The sequence below is a fragment of the Macrobrachium rosenbergii genome, chromosome 8 (genome assembly GCF_040412425.1).
Source record: "Macrobrachium rosenbergii isolate ZJJX-2024 chromosome 8, ASM4041242v1, whole genome shotgun sequence".
NCBI lineage: Eukaryota > Metazoa > Arthropoda > Malacostraca > Decapoda > Palaemonidae > Macrobrachium > Macrobrachium rosenbergii.
The window spans coordinates 7,139,937-7,164,617 of NC_089748.1; the positions used below are offsets into that span (position 1 = coordinate 7,139,937).

General features: G+C 40.4%; 1 protein-coding gene across 3 annotated transcripts in view; it reads left to right on the forward strand.

Moving 5' to 3' along the window:
• The first annotated feature begins 15,876 nt into the window (after positions 1-15,876).
• Positions 15,877-24,681, forward strand: part of LOC136840582 (E3 ubiquitin-protein ligase RNF19B-like) — a 173,847-nt gene continuing 165,042 nt past the window's right edge. For 2 of the 3 annotated variants that reach the window (XM_067107230.1, XM_067107232.1), the window contains exon 1: positions 15,877-16,008. The gene's annotated coding sequence lies outside the window, so the exon portion shown is untranslated. Of the gene's footprint in view, positions 16,009-16,373; positions 16,476-24,681 lie in introns of those variants that run through there. The other variant, XM_067107231.1, reaches the window with a different exon arrangement.

The window sequence follows — 24,681 nt, forward strand, 5'->3', positions numbered from 1 at the left end:
CATGAATGAAGAAGAAATAATCAGAAAGGATTTACCTATCATTGAAGTTCCAATACATAATAAATTATGTACTGTCCTTGTGGATTCAGGTAGTACTGTAAGCATAATTGATAAACATACATTAACAAATTACTTAGGCGTTAAGCAAACGCCAATTCAGGGTCAAAGCAGAATAATAAAAAGAGTAGCGGGTAAACAGATTAAGTTTAGGAAATGTGAACTTAGAAATAGACCTTGCGTCACATAAAACTGTTGAAAGTTTTATAGTTCTAGAAGACAGGTTTTTTCCCGCACAGGTGTTGTTCTCATTTAATTTAATGAAGAGATGTGGAATCATCCTAGACTGCAGAGAAGGAAGAATTAACCTGAAACAAGATAATCAAAGGAGCGTATGCTTTACGCTTGAAGAAGAAAAGTTTCACCCAAATCTGATCAATTTGTCTGAGACGACTTCAACAGGCGAGAAAGACATACATAAAAGAAATTGTCATCTAGAGAACAATCAAAGTAAAATGGAAAGGATTAGAAAAGAGGAATTCCCACAATTACAGACTAGAAACGGAAGAAGATGTGCACATCCAGAAATTATATCCTCCAAAGAAAGAAATGACCCAGAAATAAATAATGGTGATCCCAAAGTTCTGAATATGACGAAGAACAAGACGTCTATGATGATAAATATGCAGAGATAAATACAGATAGTTATAACAATGTAGTAATAAGTTGTGATAATGAAAGGAAGTTAAAAAATGAAGTACTATTGTTAAAACAAAATAAATAAAGTAGATATAAATGATACAATAGCAGTAACTGAAGAAAATAGTGTAGAAGCAGAACATTGTTACTTTGCAGAGATAAAAGATGAAGAAATATGTTGCGTAAGCACTGCTGATGATAATAAAGTACAATTCAAATTAAATAGACAGATAATTTTGCATCCAAAGTGTTTAACAAAAATACATTTACGGGGAAAAGAAGAGATAGAAGTTAAGGAAGTTCTTTTACTAAATGAAGAGTTACCAGAATTTGTCAGGATGGATAATTCTTTAGTTCACATGAAGGGTAATACTTGTGAAGTTTATGTCCAAAACTACTCAGATAACAAACTAACACTATATGCAGGCATTGTCTTTTGCAAAGGAACACCTATTAACAATCCATTACTGACATTAGAGGAAAAAGCATTTTTCTCTGTAACTGGTCAAAGATCTGAATTAAGCAAAGAAGTGAATAAAAACAGATTTTCCAGAAAACAAGGATAAATTAATTCAGGCATTAGAAAAATACAGAGATGTAATAGCTATAGAAGGAGATAAATTAGGTAGAACAAATGTCCTAAGACATAAAATTTTGTTAGATGATGGAACAAAACCATTCTTTATTCCTAATTACAGATTACCAATAAGCCAAAGACCCATAGTTGATAATTTGATAGAAGAAATGAAGAAAGATGGGGTAGTCATTCCTTCTAAATCTCCATATAATTCTCCATTACTACTTGTTCCAAAGAAAGATGGAAATTGGAGACTTGTGATAGATTATAGAAAGTTAAATTCCAACACCATCCCCGATAGAATGTCAATGCCAGTGATTCAAGATATGTTAGCTCAATTAGGAGGTGCAAGGATACTTTCATCTTTAGATTTACTTAGTGGATACTGGCAAGTACCTTTAGACGAAGAGTCGAAACCATACACAGCCTTCAGCACACATAAAGAACACTTGCAATTTGAAGTATGCCATTTGGACTCACTTTGGCTCCTTTAACGTTTGTTAGATTAATGCTTCAAATATGGGGGAGACATAGAAAATGTTGCAGTTTACTTAGATGATGTTATCATTTTTAGCAAAGATTTAGAGAGTCACCTCAAAACTTTAGAAATAGTCCTAGAAAGATTAAGAAAAGCAGGATTAAAAATCATACTAAAGAAATGTCAATTCTTAATTAAATCCTTGGAATACTTAGGTCATGTAATTAGTGAAGATGGTCTGCGAATGCAAGCAGGAAAGATAAAGGCAATAGTTGAATATCCAGCTCCTACAAATTTGAAAGCATTGAGACAATTCCTAGAATGGTAGGCTACTATAGACCTTTTCATTAAGGGTTTTGCTACAATAGCCAAACCATTAACAGAATTAACAAAGAAAGATGTCAAATATGAATGGAATAAAGAACAAGAGACAGCCTTCCAAACACTAAAGAGTAAAATGACCAGGAATCCTGTATTAGTCTATCCAGATTTCTCCAAAGACTTTTACTTAGCCTGTGATGCCTCAAGTACCGGACTAGGGGCTGTATTATTACAAAAGGACAAAACAAGAATGAGAGCAGTATATTATGCCAGTAGAGTCTTAAATGCAGCAGAGAGGAATTATAGCACAATAGAAAGAGAATGTTTAGCATTATACTGGGGTTTAAGGAAATTTAGACAAATAATCTTAGGACATAAAGTCAATGTATTTACTGATCACAAACCCATTTGTGATTTGTTTAAAAAGAGAACTTTTACAAATAATATGAAGTTCAATAGATGGTTCATTAGTGTGTTAGAATTTGCTCCAGAATTCAGATATATTCCAGGGAAATTTAATACACTAGCAGATGCATTATCCAGATCCCAAGAAGAAACAGAGAAATGCATTACCACTAATACTTTTTGTTTTAACTGTCAAGTAGCAGACTTAGATTTAGAAAGAGTACAAATACAACAAGGAAAGGGTACAGAAATCAGGCAGATAATAGGACAATTAATGACAGATGAATCTTCAAAACCTGATTTTGTTTTAATCAATGGTTTATTATATAAAAGAACAACAGAGAAGAATGGTTATTCTGTCTATACATCCCAAAAACACTAATCAGAGAAGTTTTAGAACTAACCCACTCATATAAGTTAGCAGGACATCCAGGAATCAAAAAAGACAAGTAGAATCATAACCAGAAATTATTTTTGGCCACATTGTAGTGAAGATGCCAAGAACTTTGTACAAAATTGTGTAGTTTGTAATAGAAATAAAGGTAACGTAAATCCAAAAGCTCCACTTGAAAAATATCCATCGGAACTGAATCCGTTTCAAGTCATAGCAATGGATTTTTTAGGTCCATTTCCTACCACTGTTAGAGGGAATAAACAAATACTAGTCTTTTTAGACTATCTAACAAGATATGTAGAGATTGTACCAGTAAGAAATTGAGACGCAATTACAGTAGCAGAAGTTCTGAAATCTAGAATTATTACGAGACATTCATGTCCACAAGTTCTTTCTGATAACGCAGCGGAATTTATTAGTGAACTTTTAAGAAAATTATGTGAATTTTATGAGATAAATAAGTGTCAAATAACAGCATATAAACCAAGTTCAAATGGAGCAGTAGAAAGAACAAATCGTAAAATAACGGATATCCTGAAAACTTTAGTTAAACCTAATACAGAAGACTGGGATTTAGCTTTGGAAGACGTACAGTTTACTATAAACAATACTGTAAATGAAACAGTAGTAGAATCACCACACTACTTGTTACATGGATACATGAGACTACCAAATACGTTACTAGATGATGCCACACCACCCCGACATACTTATAATTATGATGACTATATTGCATGGAAAACTAGACGTACGTATGAAACGATCAAACAGACGAGGACTAAATTAAAGAACCTCAGAGTGTCCAAGCAAAGTACGATGACAAAAATACAGCTAAACAGGGGCGTCATTTCAGATTTTTGTTGTGGGGAGCAAAGACGGTTTGGCCAGCGAAGTGAGCCTAATCAGCTGAGGTTTTCTTTTTATTTTGAGCTATTTTATGTTTTTGAAGCCACATGAGCAAGGTATTTCAGCAAAAATTATATACTCCCACTACTATATGTTTTATCTCATCATCACTGGTAGCTAGCAGACAGACGAAGATCAAGAAACATAATATTTCAGAGAAATTTTATATATTTATGATTGCACATTTAAAAAGAAAACATGCTGTTACCTCTTGGGGCTTGGGGGTGAGGGGGCCAAGTTGAGGCTTTGGAGGGCGGGGGGGAACTTGGGTCTTGGGGGCAAGTTGAGTCTTGAGGGGAAAGTTGACCCCCAGCGCCCCCCCAAATGACGCCCCTGCAGCTAAACCAGAAATTGTAGTAGGTGCTCAGGTATATGTTCAGAATCATATTCCAGAAGGTCCTAATGTAAAAATGTCACCAAAGTTTAATGGTCCTTATAGAGTATTAGAAGTGTTAAAATTAAATAAGCTAAAGGTCATAAGTGAGAGTGATCTAAAGGAAAGAATTGTTCATTATAATCATGTAAAGGTAATAAAAACAGATGCTTGGTCCAATGAAAGAATAGAGGAATGGTTGAAAGAAGGTAAGCAGGAACAAATAACTTATAACTTAAGAAAAGATAAAATTATGTAAAGTGTTGAACTGTTATATATAACAATATATGTAGACATTAAAATACCTCATGTATATAGAATATCTGATAAGGCTTATTCTTACAGATACAAACATGCGGTTCTTCTTGATTATCATAACACTGCTTTATGTGTCATCCGAGGTGGTGATCCGGAAAAATTGGAAAAATAGACATTACATCAATGGCAAACAAAGGGAATTAAAATCAATAATTCTAAAAAGTGAAAATAACTGGGATAATGACATTTTAAATCCCAAAAAGAATGATAAAATTTCAAAACTTAAATAACCAAGAGTTAGAAAAACTAAAGGTATTCATTAATGCAATCAACAAAAATATTAGTGAAGTATATAAATTAGAGGATCAACAGTACCTAAGTACTTTCATTAGTAATGTCAGAACTCTCTTGCAAGATCATAGAGACCTATTAAATGACATTTTGTTAGCTTATAAGGAATTAATTTAAGCCCAACATTAATTACTATGGTAAAGGGACATTATAGTTTACCATAGGGGTATAATGTTACCATTTAATCTAGTACTGATGTACATCCTTTCCCCATGTTGATAGAGGAAAATGTAATCATCTCAAATGTCAACAACATCAATTTTGCATTAGAAGAACATGGGTTAATGATATCATTTATTACTGATGTTCAGTTAAAGGATTGCATAATTTTGAGGGATAAGGAGTACATCTGCAACCTTGACAACCTTTACGAAACTACTAATGCCTATCCCTGTATTCAAGAAATAATTGAAAACAAAATTCAAGAAAAAGCTTTGTGTACGCAATTATCCAAACATGACTTTGTTTCCATCCTAGTAGAACAGTCAATTTTTGTGTTTTCACTAAATACTGTAACAGCAACAATTAACTGCCATAATATAAGTACTGAAATTAATTTCAGTAATGTTCATGCTTTTGATAAATCTTGAAAGTTAGTTATTCCAAATAAATTATATTATGAACCTCATGTTTTCACAGAAATTAAAAAAAACATGCCCCATACATGAACTACTCTAATGAAGTTAAAAGATTTTAAGTTATCACAGTTAGAGTTAAAACAACTGAAAGAGTTACCATTAGTAGATGAGTTTTTCTATTACAAAGAAAAAGTTTCACCAATTCTATCTCTGTTTAATTTAATCATAATACTAGTTGCGATTGTAGTGTTTGCAATTTTCGTCAAACGTGTAGTGATTTCAAATATTGAAATAGTGAAAAGGATCAACCGCCGTCTGGCCTCTCGGAAGAATTATACAACTCTACCCCGGAGATGATGATGTTGTTCATTCAGCGAAAGTTTTGTGTGAAGGTGAAGAATGTCTCATGCCAATCAAACACATTGTCATGTTACAGGTGAATGATAGACATGACAGTAACTGTGAAATGAACAACGAGGATGAACTCATACGTGTTGGACATGGTGTCAACCGTACTAAGCATGATAGTGAATGTGTAGTAATGAATATAGACAATCATGAAACTAATTCAAAGTGAATCAGAGACAGTGGGCAACGAAATTAGCAAAAGACAGAATACAGCGAATGTGCCCAGAACGCAGGGTAGATCCAAAAGGAAAGCGGCTCTAACCCAAAGCGAGGGCAAACTATAGTGTTTTTGAGAGATGTTTGAAAACATTGTTCCTTGAGGAGGATTGAGATGGAAAATATAATTCGTGGTGTGTAAAATATCAAATAATATCAAACACACAAATATATACACAAGGTAAATAAACAGAAAGATCCCACCAGGATAAAAGAGTCGAAAAACGGCAGTCAGGGCAGAGAGCACAATCACACGTCTGCACAGCACGACGCGACGGCCAAAAGTAAATTGGAATGTTTACATCCGGGCAGGCGGAATTCCCGCCTACCAGATGGCAGTTACTGCCTAACCACCTTGTTCAAGAGCTTTTAACAGCCGTTTCCAGCTTCTCTGTAAGTAATTCCTAATGTAAAGCTCCAATGGTTTGTATAATGTGCAGGAACAATATTAGATTATTCTAACTATAAGGATAATCTAATGTTCTTGAAGCTCCTGCCTGCCGGGCAGCTCCTGTTGTGCCTCCTGTCTCAGCTGCCCTGGTTGCTCTCCTAGTGTTCCTGTTGCTGGGCCACTCCTGTTACGCTTCCTGGTTTAGCTGCCTCAGCAGTTCCTGTGCTTCCTGACCACCATCCGGTAGATGTCAGAAAAGAGATTGAGGACGAAGTCCTGTGAGATGTAGTAGTTTTCTTCAACTTGATCTTTGACTTTGTCTTCTGCTGCCTTCTCCCCTTCTTCTGAGATTCGTTCTGAAACAGCGGCTGAAGAAGAGGAAGGCTGCCTCTCCCTCCCCTAAGAAGTCCCGCAATGGGGCTTCTAAGGAGCTGCCTCCCTTCCCAGGGAGGCAGTGAGATCTCTTGTCGGCTCATCCCTGCCTTCGGGCTCGGGAACGGAATTGCTTGCCACAGTGTGTTGCGTTTTGGGAGTTGTGGGCGCGCAGACTTCAGTTTGTGCTCCCATCACCGTTCTAGGGGTTCTGCTTCTAGACTGGTGCTGTGTCAGGTGCTCGACTTTGTTGATGTCACATCTAGTGCTCAAGAATCTTTGGAGTCTCTTGCATCTTGAACCGGTGTTGTAGAGACCTCTCACCATCCCAGTTCAGGCACAGGGCGAGAGAAAGAAGCAAGACATGCAAGTGTCTTGGTACTTCCTGCCAGTACTGTTTTGAGTGCTCTATCAGTTGCAAAACAGTGCTTGGTCAAGTTCCCAGGCTGGTGTCTCAATCCCAAGGGTTCAATGCCTGGAGAGGCAAGGAGGAGGTTCCCTTCAGAGGTCCTGAGGGACTTTTGAGGGACTATCTCTTCTTAGAGGCAGTGCATTCTCTCGTTTGGCTCTTTCCGGCCCTTGGGGTCAGGAACCGATTAACATTCCCCATTAGGCCGGTGTCACACTATGCGGCGTCGCCGCTACGGCGAAACCGCATGCGGTGTCGCACACGGTGATATTACACACAAACCAATGAGAGGTGTCACACTAGTGCAGCGCTGCCGTTTCCGCCGCACTGCGCCGCAGCATGCTGCGGCAGCGCTGGACCGCCACAATGCCGCATCCGTCCTGTTGCCTTGGGAAAACACACTCAGTTCTATGTACGTGGTCACACCAGACGGATACGCCGCTCCCAGTGCTCCACTGAACCACTTGTTTTTACAAAGATGTTTGACGTTGATTTATTCATTCAATGCATTCATGCAAGGCCATCACTTTCCCATCACTTTGGGAAAGGGGTGATAAAGGATATTGTGATAAGCTCCAAACAGAAAAAGAAGATCCAGGCAAATCATTTTTAATATCCATTCTTCCTGATTACAAGCAACTTAATGATGACGAGAAAATAGGTTTCAGACTGCTGACTCTTCAATTCTTTCAAAGCATCCGACGAAAAAAATCACAGAACTTACAGCCAGGTCAATTACCTCAAGTACCCTATCTTTCATCTCAGCAGTCCGTAATGAATCCCTCTTATCATTTTCAAAGGTATCCTGCTTCTATGTCAAGCAGTGATATGCAAGCACCATTACATGTACAGGGACCACTTCATATGCAGGCATCATTTCATCAAATGCAGGCACCAGCTCAAATGCAGGGACCAGCTCACATGCAGGGACCAGCTCATATGCAGGCACCAGCCCATATGCAGGGACCAGCTCACATGCAGGCACCATCTCAGCTAATGCAGGCACCATCTCAGCTAATGCAGGCACCATCTCCTGTGGAAGCACCATCTCATGCACAAGGATCCTCTATACAATCACCAACTCCTGTCCATCATGGCACCATAGATACCCAATCCACGTCTTCACAGGACTTTCAAATGATTGACATAGTGTTTCCTCAATCTCCTTACTAAACATCTACTTGCTTCGCTTATGAAATAGTTTTTTCAGAATTCAAGGAATATTTTATTTTTACATTTGAATCTTCTATTTGGATTTGAATTATTATAATATATTGTAGTTACTGTATTACATTACCATTTTTTCCAGTCTGAATAAATCATGTAATAATATTTATTTTTTTTTACTCACCTTAGTGTAATTGTTAATCTTTCTTCTGGAGATATTGATCTTCGAAACTTTGTATTTTGCTTCGAGATATGAGGCCTCAGCTCTTCCAGCAGTTCATCAAAAGAAGCTTTAGACATTCGGTAATTCTCGAAAAACCTTTCATCATATTTTCTTATATTCTCATGAAACTTTTCAAATCTTTTACTTGTTTCTCGTTCTGCATAAAATGGGTGAATCCAGTGCTTACGACAAGTTGGCTCTTTCAGGAAGCCCTCTGCTTCTAATGCACAAATAACATTCATTTTGGACAACATGATAGTTAACCTATCTATGTTAGCTGCTTGGGATAGACTGAGCGACTTCGCCGTTTATGTGTGACAGGATGCAGGTGATGCGGAGGTGCCGCATACGGTTTCGCCGTAGCGGCGACGACACATAGTGTGACACCGGCCTTAGGGTCTCATATGTCAAGGGCCTCAAGTGCGTGACCTTTTGAGGCCAAGCTCTCAATTTCATTTCTTAGAAGTCTGCGTCTAAGACCGATTCTGTGCCTGTTCCTCCTCGGTTTTCTTTAGAAGCCAAGAGGAGCTCACTCCCGATGATTGTTCTTATGAGATTTGGGAGTCTTGCCAACTGCTCGGACTCCTTGGAATCTCAAGAGCTTGGATTCCTTGGGATTGTGAGTGCTCAAATAGCGAGTCGTTGAGTGTCCAAGATTCAGCGAAACCTTGGCCACTCCCCAAACCAGTACTAGGTAGTTTGCTCTCCGGTCTGGTTTAGGCACAGGACGAGAGAAGGTGTCAAAACATTCAGATGCTCCGAATCTTCGTTTTGACTGCTCAGTCAGTTCTGAAACTCATGTCTCAGACCCTTGGGTTTGAGCACTCAGGTTAGCAGACAAGAATCCTCTTTAAACCTTCTTCTCAGGGGGCTACGGGCTCGAAGGAGATTAAAGCATGTCTTGAGGACAGCGCTAGTTCACAGCCGAGCTTTCCTGGCTCAGCTTGGCTCAGCCCTGCTTGCTTGCCCAGCCATCAATTGCATTTACGTGATCAGCTTGGCCTGCTCGCCCAGCTCCTGGGCAATCGTATAAATCCTATAAATTCTACCTCATGTATGTAGAATATAATTACTTATTAGGTATCGAGCTCCGATGCTTGTATGCTTGTTGTGATTCCATTATATACACTTTTTGTATTTTGTATATGCTCTTACTGCCTTTTTCTTAAATGTAATAGAGCAAATAAATACGATCTGAAAGATATAGCTTTATTATCGCCCTTCATCCTCGGACGTCTGCAACAAGTATGGGATTCCACTTCAAATACTAGATATCATCATTCTTACCTTGCAGGTGAGAATGAAGAATTGTAGTATATGTTGTATATGCCAACACATCATTCACCTACACAGCACCAAACAGCAACCTGTGGGGAATTCTGGTACTAAGAAGAAGGACATTGTCCTGATTCTGATCTCCAGCCTAGTAAGTCCCGAGTCATCACATTCCCTAAGGAATGGACCTTTACTTGGTTCTGCCTCCCTCTTTCGCAGAGAGTAAGTAGATACCGCAGTAGTCAAGGAATGTGCCAGGGTAACTGCTTTGTCCTTGGGACAATGGCAGGCTAGCCCTTCATCAGTCCCTAAGAAGTCTCAGGCTCCAAGGGTGCTTGCAGAACACCCAGCCTTCCTCATTCTCTTCTTAGAAAATCTGCATATGTGTGTCTCTTTCAACCCTCTTTCCAACTGGGAGGAGGGCAGAGGGAAGGGAGAATGCTCAGTATTCCCAAAGCAGCCAGCCTGGCTAGAGCTAGTCATCTTCGGTGTCCTGTTGTTGCTGCAGAAGCCGCCCCCTCAGGGAATGCTTCACCTTCAATTCTCTTCACAGAGAATGAAGACCTGCTTCCAGTTCTTAATCCTTTCCTCTCTTTGGGGATGAAGGAGGATTTAGGCTGGTGCTTGATTAACAGGAACCTCTGAATATGTCTGCATATTCTCCTCGTGACATGCTTCTGTCCTCAGATGCGCTAACCAAGAAATTTCACCACACTGGTAAGACCATTGTCTTCGAGGTGTGAGACTGAGACAGCAAGTACCTTCTCATAAACAACCTGGAACTCAAGGCAGTTTCCTGGCCTTCCAAGAGTTTCAGGATCGGTTTTTGAGATACTCTAGGGTGTCATTGGGCAACAACACAGTAGTGGTGCAAGTCAACAAACGAAAGGGTCTCGTTTCCCTCCTGTTGCTTCAGTTGACTTTGCAGGTGAACTGTTGTACACCCTGTAGAGCCATCAGCCAGATACATCTCAGGCAGTGGGATGTATTGGCAGGCCGGCTCAGCCTCTGGTATCGAGTGACCGGGCTAGAAGCTCCCTTCACTCAGTTTTTCACAGAGAGGTTGCTCGACTTGAGGGCTCCCTATCATCTTTCTGTTTGCCTACCAGCTCAACAGAAGTCTGCAGTTCTTCTGCTTCTTTGTACCAGACCCACAGACCGCTACTGTGGTGCATGCTGACACAGTGAGACAACCTCGACATTTTCATCTTCCCTGCGTTTTTGTCTAATTTGCTAGGTTTTCAGCAAGTGTCATTCTCCCCAAATTTAGATGAATGCTGAAAGACTTTGCCTTTTGTCTGACCTTCTAGCTCTGCTTCTGGGGCACTGAGAAGAGTTCCTATCTGACCCGACCTTTTGTGTCAGCGACACATGAAAAATGAAGCAGTTCCTCAGGCAGTACAATCCCTGTGCCTTCACAACTAGAGACTTTCCAGCTTCCCTTGAAAGCATAGGCTTCTCACCAAGCAGCAAAGGAAATAGCTGGATATCTCTATCAGTCCTCTGCAGCAGTACCCAGGGACTGGAGCCGTCTTCGTTGGTTGGTGTCATTGATGGGACTGTTTTCTCTGGTCAGATCCACTCTTCAGCAGGTCGCAGACTTTGTCGTCTTCCTCACGGAGAGTTGCTTCTCTTGGGTTCAGTTGTGAAGACTTAGGTCCACTTCAGCCTATTCTTCCACCTGAAAATAACTTTTTTCTCCTCAGCCAAGATTTAGCTACTGATGAGAAGCTTCAGTCGGTCTTGTCTCTGGCAGCATGTGACTCTCGTTTAGGGTTCCTGTCTCGTGTTCCACATGCACCCTTATGAGAGTCATTAGACAGAGGCCTGACTTTCTAGACCACCTCTTGTCTCGCTCTGGCATTGGGGAAGAGGATGGATGATCTTCACAGACTTTTTTTGTTGTCAGCATTCGAGAGATGGGGATCAGTAGCTTGACTCCGTCTTGGATGTTGTAGCGAACTCCAAACCCATCAGCACCTGTTGCCAGGTTCGAGTTCTTCATGATCCCCTTCCCCTTGTAGTCGATGATCCAAATCAGTCACTACTTCGTCCTGTTAGGGTGCTGCGGTACTCTATAAAGAAGTCTCGACATCTCTAGTGGATGTTGACGACTTTGCATTAGTACTAACTCACCAAGAAAGAAGTGTTCAAGGACACATCTTTCTTTCTGGCCTTGCAAAATGATTGGAAGGGCGTACTCTACAGCTGACGTTGACGAAACCTGTACACTCTTCCCAAGAGCTCACAAAGTCAATGGCTTGATCCATCCCTCTCATTCTGGAAGTTTCTGTCGGTCTGAAAGCAGAGATGTGGTCTCATCAGGCCACATTTATGTCTTTCTACCTTCGGGTTTTTGCCCGCGAGTCCTTGGAACACCCTTTTCCTGGACCTGTGGTGGTTGCTCAGCAAGTTGTGTTTATTACCCGGCTCCTGTAAGAGGACAGGTAGCATCTTGCTTAAGGTGTATGGTTCTGGAAGTGAGAGGGATTACAAGAGTGACTGGCCTCTCCCCCCTCCTTCTTCGTCCCCCTACTTCTCTTCCTTCGGGTAGAGAATGGGACTCGAACCGACACCTGCTGGAACTAGCGTCTGATGCGGCAAGCTTACACATTGAGCTCTGTAAGCAGGTTGAGACATACTCGGCAATAGTTGGTTCCTTTAATGTTGAGAAGATGGTTACAGATCAAGGGATGAGCCAGTACTGTCCTTGCCCAGACTCCGTGCAAAGAGATACACACAATCGGGAAAACATATCGTACAACATTAGGCTGAACATTCCTACAAGCTCCCATTCTATTTTTCTTTCCTAGAATCATAGAAGCAATCCCACTCCTTCCTCTAGCAAGGGGAGGATCTGATGCGGCAAGCTTACACATTGAGCTCCATTTTATTTTTCTTTCCTAGAATCATAGAAGCAATCCCACTCCTTCCTCTAGCAAGGGGAGGATCTGATGTGGCAAGCTTACACATTGAGCTCCCATTCTATTTTTCTTTCCTAGAATCATAAAAGCAATCCCACTCCTTCCTCTAGCAAGGGGAGGATCTGATGCGGCAAGCGTACACATTGAGCTCCCATTCTATTTTTCTTTCCTAGAATCATAGAAGCAATCCCACTCCTTCCTCTAGCAAGGGGAGGGTCTGATGTGGCAAGCTTACACATTGAGCTCCCATTCTAATTTTCTTTCCTAGAATCATAAAAGTAATCCCGCTCCTTCCTCTAGCAAGGGGAGGATCTGATGCGGCAAGATTACACATTGAGCTCCCATTCTATTTTTCTTTCCAAGAATCATAGAAGCAATCCCGCTCCTTCCTCTAGCAAGGGGAGGATCTGATGTGGCAAGCTTACACATTGAGCTCCCATTCTATTTTTCTTTCCTAGAATCATAGAAGCAATCCCGCTCCTTCCTCTAGCAAGGGGAGGAAGGAGACTCAGGCAATAAGACAAACCCTTTTCTGGTTTTGCCTTAATGCCTCCGACTCTAAATTCTTCCTAGCCTATTTTCGCTTGAGTTATGATTCCTCACTCATTCGAAAAGGTCCAGAAGTCGGACAATTGATCTCGGAGTTCCTATACTCTGATCAATATGTCAGAGTCATGGTATTCTGCCTCGCTCTTCCAACCAGTGAGTCTTCCTAATGTAAAGAACCAATAATTTGTATACCGTGTAGGAACAAATCACAGTCTTTAAAAGTAAATTGTATTTTTCCTACCTATACAAACCTGAGGTCCTTTACATTACATTTTATGGCCGCCTCATGCCACCCCTCTATCTGACACCTGCCTGAAAGGCAAATTGGAATGTTTACATTAGGGCAGGCGGGACTCCTGCCTACCGGATGGAAGTTACTGCCTAAGCACCTTGTTCAAGAGTTTTTAACGGCCGTTTCTTTGCTGTAAGTAATTCCTAATGTAGAGGACCTCAGGTATGTATAGTTAAGAAAAATACAATTTACTTTTAAAAAATTGTGATGTTTGCATGCTGCCAAGAGAGAGAGGAGCACCATTATGCAATCTGTTTACGTTTCATTGTTTTTTATGCACTGCTGTAATGCGTGATTGTAAGACAGAAAAGTGTCCATTATCCTGATTGCACAGCAAGCCAGCTGCGATTGTGAGGCCTCCAGTGACATCTGGGCCGTAAGTCAGAACTGAAAAAAATCTCCTCAGATGTTATTTTTAACCTTTCTGCCTTGGCTGACAGACCCCTCTGACTGGGAGGATGTCGACAAAATCTACAGGGATTTTGCCAACATAAACCTCCTATCTAGTCGGTTTAAAATATCAGCAGAAATTGCAACAAAGTGTAATGATTACGTGTCTAGCTGGACAAACGTGGAGACCTGTTACATGTGCTTTATTCTTGAAAAGTACACTGTACGTTGCACTTTTAATTAACTAGAGTTTTGGAACTAAGAGACGTACTTGTAGTAATGTGATTGTAATTTGGAAATTTCTGAAAAGGACGCTCATAGCAACACTAGTTACAATACAGCATCTTCCATTTTCACTCTTCTTCCAGCTACGAAATAGATTGGATATGTTCCAAGTGCGTGTGCTGATAAGCCGGCTGGACATTGCCAGATCTTGCTTGAAACAATAGGTATTTGTATCATCATTTTATCCAACTTAATCGAGGCCGATCGTTGCTTTCTATTAATATGTACCATGTCCAGTAGTTACTCTACACTCACAGGCTCGATTAAGTTCCAAAGTCAGTGAATTGTCTCAGAATTTTGGTAATTTTTGAATCTTGATTGCAGGCCCGGACGTGGGTCAGAATTCGTCTTTGTTTCTTGATTAAGGTTAACGTAAATTTAGAAGCTTTGAGATTAACGTAAATTTAGATAGCTTAGTATGTTTTTTGTGTGATTTAGTTTATTTTTGTAATAAAATTTAGAAAATTTACTTGTGTTTGTGTAGCCACCACCTGTTTGTGCTGGTTCGGAGTCGGTGTCTTTTAGATTGTGCATCAGGCCCATCAGGCCCAGAACATCGAGCAAGAGCCAGTAAATTGAGCTATCGTTGGGAGATATTCTCGACATTGTTTCACAATTTTCACCCTTATGTCACTAGGCTATGAAAAATTTTAATCCCAACAAGTTAAGATATTGGCATCGGATCAATTGCTCTTTCTTTTGATTTTTAACTATTCTTGTAACATTACACTGTAACAATTCCCAACAGCTTAGAAAAACAGTAGGAGACCAAACTGACGTGTATAGACAGACCAGATGGCGATCTCTCTTCAGGCACACTTTGCAAATGATCTTTGTAACCAGTTGGAGTTGCGGTGATGAATTAACACGCGTGACGTACTCACTGACTCACGGGCCAGGCAAAAACGGGGGGAGAGGGGACGACAAACAATGCCCAAAACCCCCAGTTTCAAAGACGTCTTCATTTCCCGGTTTTGATAATTTTTTTAGTAATACAATATATCTTAAGTAAAAGTGTTTGCGTCGTAAAAGGGCATTTACAGGCAGCGAAGCCAATCCAAAACTAGCCAATGATACCATAGTCAATAATCAATCTATTCGATAATGATACCTTATCAATATTACCACCATTTTGTAAAACGTTAATTGAAGTACATTCCTAAGCCAGCTTAAAGATCATATAAAGTAAGCTTCACTTTTTTGTTCAGAGCACTAAAACTAACAATACAGCAATTAATTACTTGTATACTACACGAACTAAAAGTTTTAAAGATATGCATTACTAATTTTAAGTGACATACTTTTGGCGGTTGTTACTAATATCCTTACATGGGATGTAAGTAGGCGCTGGGCTAAATATAAAGCCTACACAATCTGTCATATTTCGATTTGCTTTAAAACCATTCTTTATTAATTTATCATATTACTTTTTAAATTATTCATCATCATTTACGATATATCATATCCTGAAAAGACTACAAATTATGTTAGAGTAATTTCCATACTGCCTTTAAAATATATACATCGACGTTACTATATTTTTCCTATTTCTTGGATCACATTTCTATATTAAGATTCATAACGTAAAATACAGCTAATTAACCATAGCAGTAAAATGTAATCTGCGTAAATAAGAAATATGAAATGATATGGGTTTAATGATAGATAGAATGAAGTGTAACAATGGCGACCGTGATAGAACGTAAATGATTAACTTTCAAGTTTTGTATCATCATTTAGGATACTATACATACATTTTATCAGTTAAATGTAAGTTTATATGGTATCCAAAATTGGTGCTCGTATGTCCATGTGTGTAATATTTGCTGTGGAACAGAAGAAAGATCACTGCTGAGGATATTTGTGAATTGCAAGAGGGAGAGTGAGCCAGTGTTTGGCCTTGGGAAACTTGGTAGTATGTATGACAGATGTCTGAAATACGTACTCAGTGGGAAATATTTTTCCTATTAAAATAACTTAGAAGTTTGAAGTTCCTCCACAAATGATCAGGGTTAGTCAAGTGAAAGTCATCCATTGCACGGACTTTCCCAGAGCATTGAAATAAGTACGGAAGGGAATAGGAATGACCTAAGCCCACTCGCCTTCTCTTAGGGGCGAGTTCGTCCAGGCCATTGACGACCCTTGAAACGCAGGTTAGCGTAAAGGAAGGCCAACCTTCAGTTGCTCCTTGTAGGCTAATAACCTGCCAAAATGGGGTAGACTAGTTGCTAGTAAAGGTGATTGAGACCTTGTCTTTTACTAAACTTAGTTTTTGTATAATAGCCTGACATAAGATGATCCAGTGTTTGTATATTGGACCTAGGCCTAATAAGCTCCGCGGAAATACGTTTTTTTAGTACCAGCCCCTTGGAGGTGAATGCTAAAGCTCAAACAAAAGATGGTAAATTTCACAAATTACCTCGGTAAATTCATTATTTCTTCGTTAAAACTTTACCTAGTTGCCCAGCCCAATTCTTGCCAGTTGCAGACTGGGACAGGTTACGGCCTTTTTTGGGGGTTCCAGAGGGGACAAACCCCCTCCAGCCAGGTCAGGTCACGTCACCCTAAGTTAGGTAAGTTCTGGATAGGTCAGGACCTAGCATTATAGGAAAGGTTATGTCTATTTATGCATGAGGAACCAGTCTTGGTCGATGACTGGCAGGAACCATGCACACAACTAAAGTAAAGTTTTACCCATTTTTCACTTGTACTGCATTTTATACACCATTTTCTGTAGGCTAATCTTCAGTTAAAAAAACTGGTGCCTAAATGTGAAGGAGGAGGCCACACGAAGGTAGGCTATCCTTTATTAATATAATTTTGGTATTTCTAAGTAATAGAGACACCGCGGGTATTTAGCGAGAAATGGCAGTTATAGTATATATTTTGGTTGCTTATTTACAATTCAACGTAATTTTTTGGCGGTCGGCTGTAATTAACCTATAATTGTCCCCTGTAGTACATCCAACAATGGGTTTCCTAACGCGATCTTCACAAGACAGAGCACGGCTACGTCTGTTTCGAACGGTTCATATCCCGTCCAGCAAGTGCAGTACCTTGGAAACTTTTTTTTTAACACTTTTAGGGGTTCTGACACTGACAGTGCATTTGTTTGTTGTCGGCCAAATGGAATGTCCCTTCGCTGTGTTTAATACTGGCCTGGGGGGTGTTAGTTACCCATACGTTAACAAGTTATTGCACTTGCCAGACAGGATATGAACCGTTCGAAACAGACGTACTGGTGCTCTGTCTCGTGAAGATCGAGTATGGAAACCCCGGATATCCATCAGGGTCCCCCTTACCGTAGGGTAGAGTTCAAAGGTAAATTGTAAGTTAATTACAGCCGACCGCCAAAAATTAACGTTAAATTGTTAATAAGCATCCAAAATACTATAAGAAACTGCCATTTCTCGCTAAATACCCGCCGTGTACCTATAACTTAGTTCTACCTAATTTTTTCTAAACAAGATAGAAAAGGATGTATATAATGCAGTACATATAAGGTAATGAAAGAAAATTACCCAGATAATGAGAAATTTGCTGTATTTTGTTTGTTTTTGTGCTAATCCCCGGGTGGCTGGTACTAAAAACAGCGGAAGCCCTGCAAGATGCCGTGTTCATTACGAGCCCCATGGAGATGAAAGTAAAAATATAGACAGTATGGTGAATTTCTCATTGGGCTATCTCTTGTAAATTTCACAAATCATCTCACCTGTATATATATACCACTTTCTACATTTTTACCCAAAAATTCATATTAAACTATTTATTCATGCGGGCATCTCCTTTACATTTACCAAAAATTTTATTGATAAACTATATATCTCCTTGCAGAGCTCTTCTGTAGAATTACCATAAATTTTTACTTTTATTATCCTACCTGCTACTCTCGTATGAGTGTTCCGTTTATGAGAAGCCCCCCAGGGGCGAACATTGAAGCATAAAAGACAATAAAATGTCTTGGCAGCAGTAAATTTGCGATAGAGTGTAGAGTAATTCTAAGGAAGAGCTCAGCACAGAAATTGTTTATTAATGAAATTTTTTGACTGGACAGTATAGAAAAGGGTGTATATAATGCAGTACAGGTGGGATAATCAGAGAAATATACAGAGATAATGAGAAATTTACCACATTTTGTTTATTTTTTTACATCCTTCTCCAAGGGACTCATACTGAACATATCGGAAAGCTCAGCGGGAAACCATGTTTAGTAGGCTACCAGCTCTTTGGGGAGTAAAGTATAAATGTAAACAAAAGACTGTAAATTTCTCATCTTGGTAGATGTCTCAGTTTATCTCACCTGAACTGTATTATACTGTATACACCCTTTCCTATATTATCCAGCTCCCCCCCCCCATGGTTTCCTTTTTCCTTGCCAAATCTGTTGATGCAGAATAGGGTACAACCAGGATCCCCAAGACAAATAAACAGAGTATTTACATCTTTTTACTGAGACAAGGCTGCTGCTTTTGCACGAGTCTTTACAAAAATTAAGCAAGGTTAATACAACATCAGCAACTTTACTAACTTGGATTGAGATTGTATGCTCAAGAATTAAATACAACACCAAATAGACAATGCAGATATGTTTACAAGAACACTAAATTTTAACTCAGTGAAATGATTGATTAGAGTAGACTACTTCTCAAACTTAATTACAGCAGTACAAATAGCATACAGATAAGGATAATATTTGTACATAACCCTTTTAAGATTCTGTTTGAGATTCTGATGACACCTTCATAGAAAGATACTATTTAGATTAATTAGTCAAAAATTTAAAAAAATTCTCATAAGCTTATAATATGGCACATCTGGATGCCTGTTGATGTCATGGAGACTAGTATATATTATGATTTATTTATGTCAAATATTAGAAAAAGAGGCAACTGTTATGTATTCTGCTTGCTACTCGAGTATATTTTACATTTTACAAATGCACTGTGTAGTATCACACATGGCTCAAATAGTAATAAGCTTCATATCAGTGTAAAGCAAATTCGTCATACTTGTACGCTGTGCAAACAGAAGTTTGATCATTCTTTTCTCTGATTTAGCATGAATTTTTTAATAAAATAAATTTTTTCATTAGGGCTAACTTGACATTATATCGATGGTTTTTTTTTTTACCATTTGAAAATATATCATGAGAAAGAGAAACTCTTTAGCTTTAAATAAAAGATAATCATGAAAAAGATCAACTCTTTAGCCATAAATGATAGAAAATTACAGTATTGCTGAATTTTTGCTCAGTCAGTGAAACAGAAGTGTACTGGCCAAGACAGCTTTTGACTGCCCCCAAAATCCTCAAAGAGTTAATGGTATTACCTTTAAATTTTCCTCTGAGGAAAAAATCTGAAATGTGAGAATACAGTTATATGCAACATTCTCTACACCAAACTTTAGTATGAACATTGTGGACCACAGCATCAGAATTGGCATGGGGTGTAACAAAACATGTTGAGGTCTCAGCAAATATCTTGCATAAGTGTATGATTACAGTAGGATTGTATCTTACAACATATGTATTGAATAGGGTAGGCTAGCCCCAGCCTAATTCTCTGGGAGATACGATGTGAATTCAGTGATTCTGTAGGTTTTGCCAAATACATGAACTATTAAGGTCAGTATGCTCCTTTGGAAATACAAACCAGAATGCTTTGTGTGCATATTCATCATCATGAGCTGGAATCGGCTGTTAAAATTTGATAAGGTAGATAACTGGTGGTAGGTGGGTGAGTGAGGGAAACCCCCAGTCTAGTGTGTCACCACCAATTACTTTTTATTCAGCAGTAGTCAAGTTAAGAAATGTTGTTGCACTCAGACCGACTGTTTTACTAGAACATCTTTCGTCTTTTCTTTTTATTGTATGTGTTTGTGCTCTTTGTTCATCATGGACCTGAATAAGAAAACTGAACAGCAAAAGATATGAAGGATGTAAACGGATGTTTTGCCACTTTATGTTTATTGTTTTTATGCAGCCAGTTTTTTTGTTCTGCTTATGTGCTAGGAGAGGGCTAGGTGGTTTCCTTCGTTGTGGAGGGGTTTGGCAATGGTGGGGGAAGGCCTACAGATGTTAGGCAGTTTCTTTGGAGGGGATTATTATTTTTTTGGATACTGCTAAATTGTTGCAGCTTCCTCGTGGATTCCTTTTCTCCCTCTCTACCTTCTGCTCTTGTAAGGGGGATACATTTGTGAGGAAAGGCAACCATCCCATGCTTTCCAAAAGTGCTGATCTCTGCCCAGGTGAAACAACGGCACATGCTTTTGGTTAGCCACCTCCCAACAGGGCTTTATCAGAGGATGTGCTGAGATATTGACAGACATTTCTGCTTGGTATTCTGAGTGTTCCTTTTTTTGCTGCTCTTTATGCTAAGGAACTTGTTTTTGAATCTCCTGTAGCCATTGATTTTATCTGTGGATAAACCTCCCTCAGTATCAAGTACAGGCTGTTGCCTCTGATTCTGCCTCCTTAGGAGAGTAAGGTTTGTGGACAGAGTAGAGAAATGCAAGAGAATGTTATCTCCTTCCTCCTTGTTGAGCTCTCTTTTCTTCCTCATTGTCTTCTGTCTCTTCTTTCTTTCATTGGAAGAAAAAGAAGAGATCCTGGAAGCTCTCACAAGTTTTATCAGACTTTGAGTGAGGTTCTTCCCTGCAGGGGCCAACATCTGCCTTAGGTAGGGTTGACACAGGATTCCTAGAATGTACTTGTGAACCAGTCTTCCTGTTTACTTCTGAAACATGAGGTCTTTCCCCAGTGAGGTACATGGAAAAGAGTCAGTGCAACTTTCATGTTCAGCCCATATGCGGGGTCTTTACTCCTAGATAATGACCCAACGGTTTTTGGGGGTCATTATCTAGGACTAACATTTCTTTGGGGGTCATTCTCTTTATGATATTTACAGTCTTTTGTTTATATTTTTATGTTAATACCTAAGGGCTTATACTAAACACACCGCAAAGGTGGCTACATACCATGTTAGGACCGTTGGAAGTCACTGTCTAGGAAAGATCCCATATGATCCTGGATTATGCATGTGTGAACAGAAGGTTCATATGTGACAAGTTGCTGCTTAATGTTACTGCTGGGTATTGTATTGACCTATAGGAGGGTGACTGTACAAGACCTTGGGATGTTTATAGTTTGTCTAGAACTCCCAATGCATGTGTATGAGCTTGGAATCATGCACTTGCAACAAAGGATTAAATAATGGAAAGATTCAGCATTACAAGTCCTGGTTCATCAAGACTCCTGATGTGCTTGTGCATTTATAGTAGAAATGCATGCTCATCCGTAGCTTCTAGTTCAGTTTTGACTGCTCTATGAAAGCCTATGGGAATGTGGATCATATTTTCAAATAGTCATAAGCCAACTGTGAATTATTATTCAGTGATGGGCACCACCATTGTCTTAGAGCGCTCAGTAGGGCTGATTAGTGTGTGAACCTCTCTTCTGGATGAGGATCCAGCTCTTGCTTTGGGGAATCTGTTAGGACATGAGGGGTCTTTTCTCTCAGAACCCTTACAGGTAGAGTTGAAACATAGAGATTGTTTAGCCCATTTGCGAGGTTAATGATCTTGGAGTAGGAATTGCTGCTTCTTTGCAAGGCCCTTGTCATTGATAGAATGTACTCTACTGTAAACTTAAGAAGCGAAGCTGTCATTTTGGCTGTTATGGCCACTGCTTGCACAAACTGATGTAGAGCAGGTTAACAGTCTGGTGCACTAATCGGAAGTTTTATATATGTAACTTACCAAGTAATTACACAGCCTATGTTTCTAACTCGTGCCCCAGCTAAAAATTTGAAATTTGCGGTAGCATTTGATTGTTTTAGTGTAGGTGACTAGGTCCCGACCACTATCGGGGGAGGAAGGGTACAACACTGCTAAATAGCATCAGTCTGTTTCTGCCAGTTAATGACAGTAGTTCAGTTGTCACAGCAGCAGTGAATTATTTTGACTTTTCATGATGATGTCCGACACTAGCTCTTCAAGTATCCGGTTTTGTAGCAAAGGCTGCAAAACTAGACTTAAGAAAGCATCTTATGACTCCCACACAATCTGTACTGATTGTAGGGGACAAACTTGCTCTATTGATTTGACATGTGTTGAGTGTAGGGATTGGGATCAAGGTAGGTGGTAAACTTTAAAATCTCACTTAGGTAAGTTAGAACGAGACAGGAAGAGGAAAGTGGCTCTTAGAGCCTAGGCTAGGAATGTAGCTAACGTAGAATGTTCTCCTAAACCGGCTATTACCGATTTACCTGTTCTGTCTCCCTCTGCTACTCCCATTTCCCCTTTAACCAGTCTACCTATGCAGCCTACTCCTTCACCCAGCCCCCATGCTTCCAAGCTTAACACCATTGCTAGCCTAGAAGCCCGTGTTGATAAGAAGTTTGGGCTCATTGTTTCAACTATGGAATGGTTAAGTGCATCGGTTAAAATCCTTATGTATCAAGCCAGTGTTAAAAGTGCAAGTGTTAGTGGAGGAGGTGTCTACTTGTCCTGCTGGCGCTCCTAGACCAAGGTCACTGCCAGGTTCTCATGCACCAAGGAGAAGGCATACTGGTAGTCCAAGGGAGGTTGGTGGCGTTTGCCCATGGGTAGGCGCCACCTCAACCGAGCATGTTGAACAGTCCCAGGACTTGGTGGACAGCCGCTGGAAAGGTGTCCGTAAGGAAGTGCACGACCTTTCTTCTAGTTCTTTGAACTCCGGCTCGGACAAGAGGCGCTGAGGGTGCTTATACGAGGTCTCTTGTCCTCTCAAGAGGCACACAACGGTTACAACTGCATTTGCCTGCCTCCTTGCAAGCATGCAAAGGATATTGAGTGCAGTCCTCAGCCTTCCTGTAGTTTCTGGGCCAGTCCTGAACGATCTTCGCCTCTTCATTAGTATTCGTTGTCCAAGCACCGTCCTTCTCACGAAAACACCCATCCTCATCTGGTAAGCACCCAATGGATTCAGAGTATTTAGCTACTCCTAAGCATTCAGCACCCGCCGAACACCCAGTAGGCATTGACTGCTCAGCGCCCACCGGAGCACCTGGCAACAACTTTTGCTTGCCCAGCGCCAATGCCTGTTCATCTGGCACCAAACTCAAATCTTCAAGCGTCGTTCCCCTAGCGCCCGGCGCCCTCTCTACTGTTGATTCCTTGGTCCTCTATCAGTTGCGTACAGCATACTTCGCCAGTCCTGAACGATCTTCTCCCCTTCGACAGTATTCGCCATCCAAGCACCCGTCCTCACTAAAACACCCATCCTCATCTGGTAAGTACCCAATGGATTCAGAGTATTTAGCTGCTCCTGAGCATTAACACCTGCCGAGTGCCCAGCATGCATTGAGTGCCCAGCACCAACTGACTACTCAGTGCCCAACGGAGCGCCCGGCGGCAACTTTTGCTCTCCTGGCACCAACTCCTGTTCATCTGGCACCAAACTCAAATCTTCAAGCGTCATTCCCCTAGCGCCAGGTGCCCTCTCTACCGTTGATTCCTTGGTCCTCTATCAGCCGTGTACAGCACACTTTGCCGACGGATCCTATTCAGTGCCGTTTGGATGAAATTATGGGCCTCTTGCAGAAAAATCAAGCACTAACACAGGATCCTCCTGATGTGTGCCTTCACTGATTTCTTCAGAGGAAAAGGTATTAGATCAGCCTCCTCCTCCCACGCCTTTCTCCAACCTCCATAGGTATTTTTTGGTCACCTTTCTGTCCTCCTCACCTGCAACCCCGGCTTCTCCTGCCTCAGCCTTCTGTATGAGGAACCAGCCTGTTGATGTCTCCAGGCTTCCCAAGATGGTCTTGTCTTCCTCATCCAGGAAAGTCCTGAAAGAAATGGACTTCTGGCTCTTAGACAAGAGAGAGCAGGGCAAAGCGGCCTTCTGCACTCCACCCACCCGTCTCGCTTCTAAGAGATACCAAGCTTGCACTACAGGGGAAGCTCCCGCCTTGGAAGTCGCTGCCTCCCCCCAGGGGGACTTCTGCCTGATTGATTCTAATAGGAGGTCAGCCTTTGCTTCGGCTAAGGTTACGTTTCATATATGTAACTTACCAAGTAATTACATAGCTATACTTTCTACTCGATTGGCAGTTAAAAATTTTGAAGTTCACGGTAGCGATTCAGTTGTTTTAAGTGTGGGTAACTACCCCCCCTCTGTCAGGGGACAATAGTACAACAAAACAGCAGAAAATCACTTCTATTCTGCCAACGTTCGATGCACGATCAATTGTTTTTGGTGGTTGGGTTTGAAGTTGTTTTCATTGCTTTTCCAAGGAATTAGTGAAGTATTTCTGATTCTGGTAGTTTTTCAGCTTAGCTGTTATTTTCCTACAATATGCCTGATTCTAGCTCAAGAAGTGTTAGATATTGTAGTAAAGGATGTAAGACTCGTATGACTAAAGTGACTTCTGATAATCATACAGTTTGTGCTACGTGTAGAGG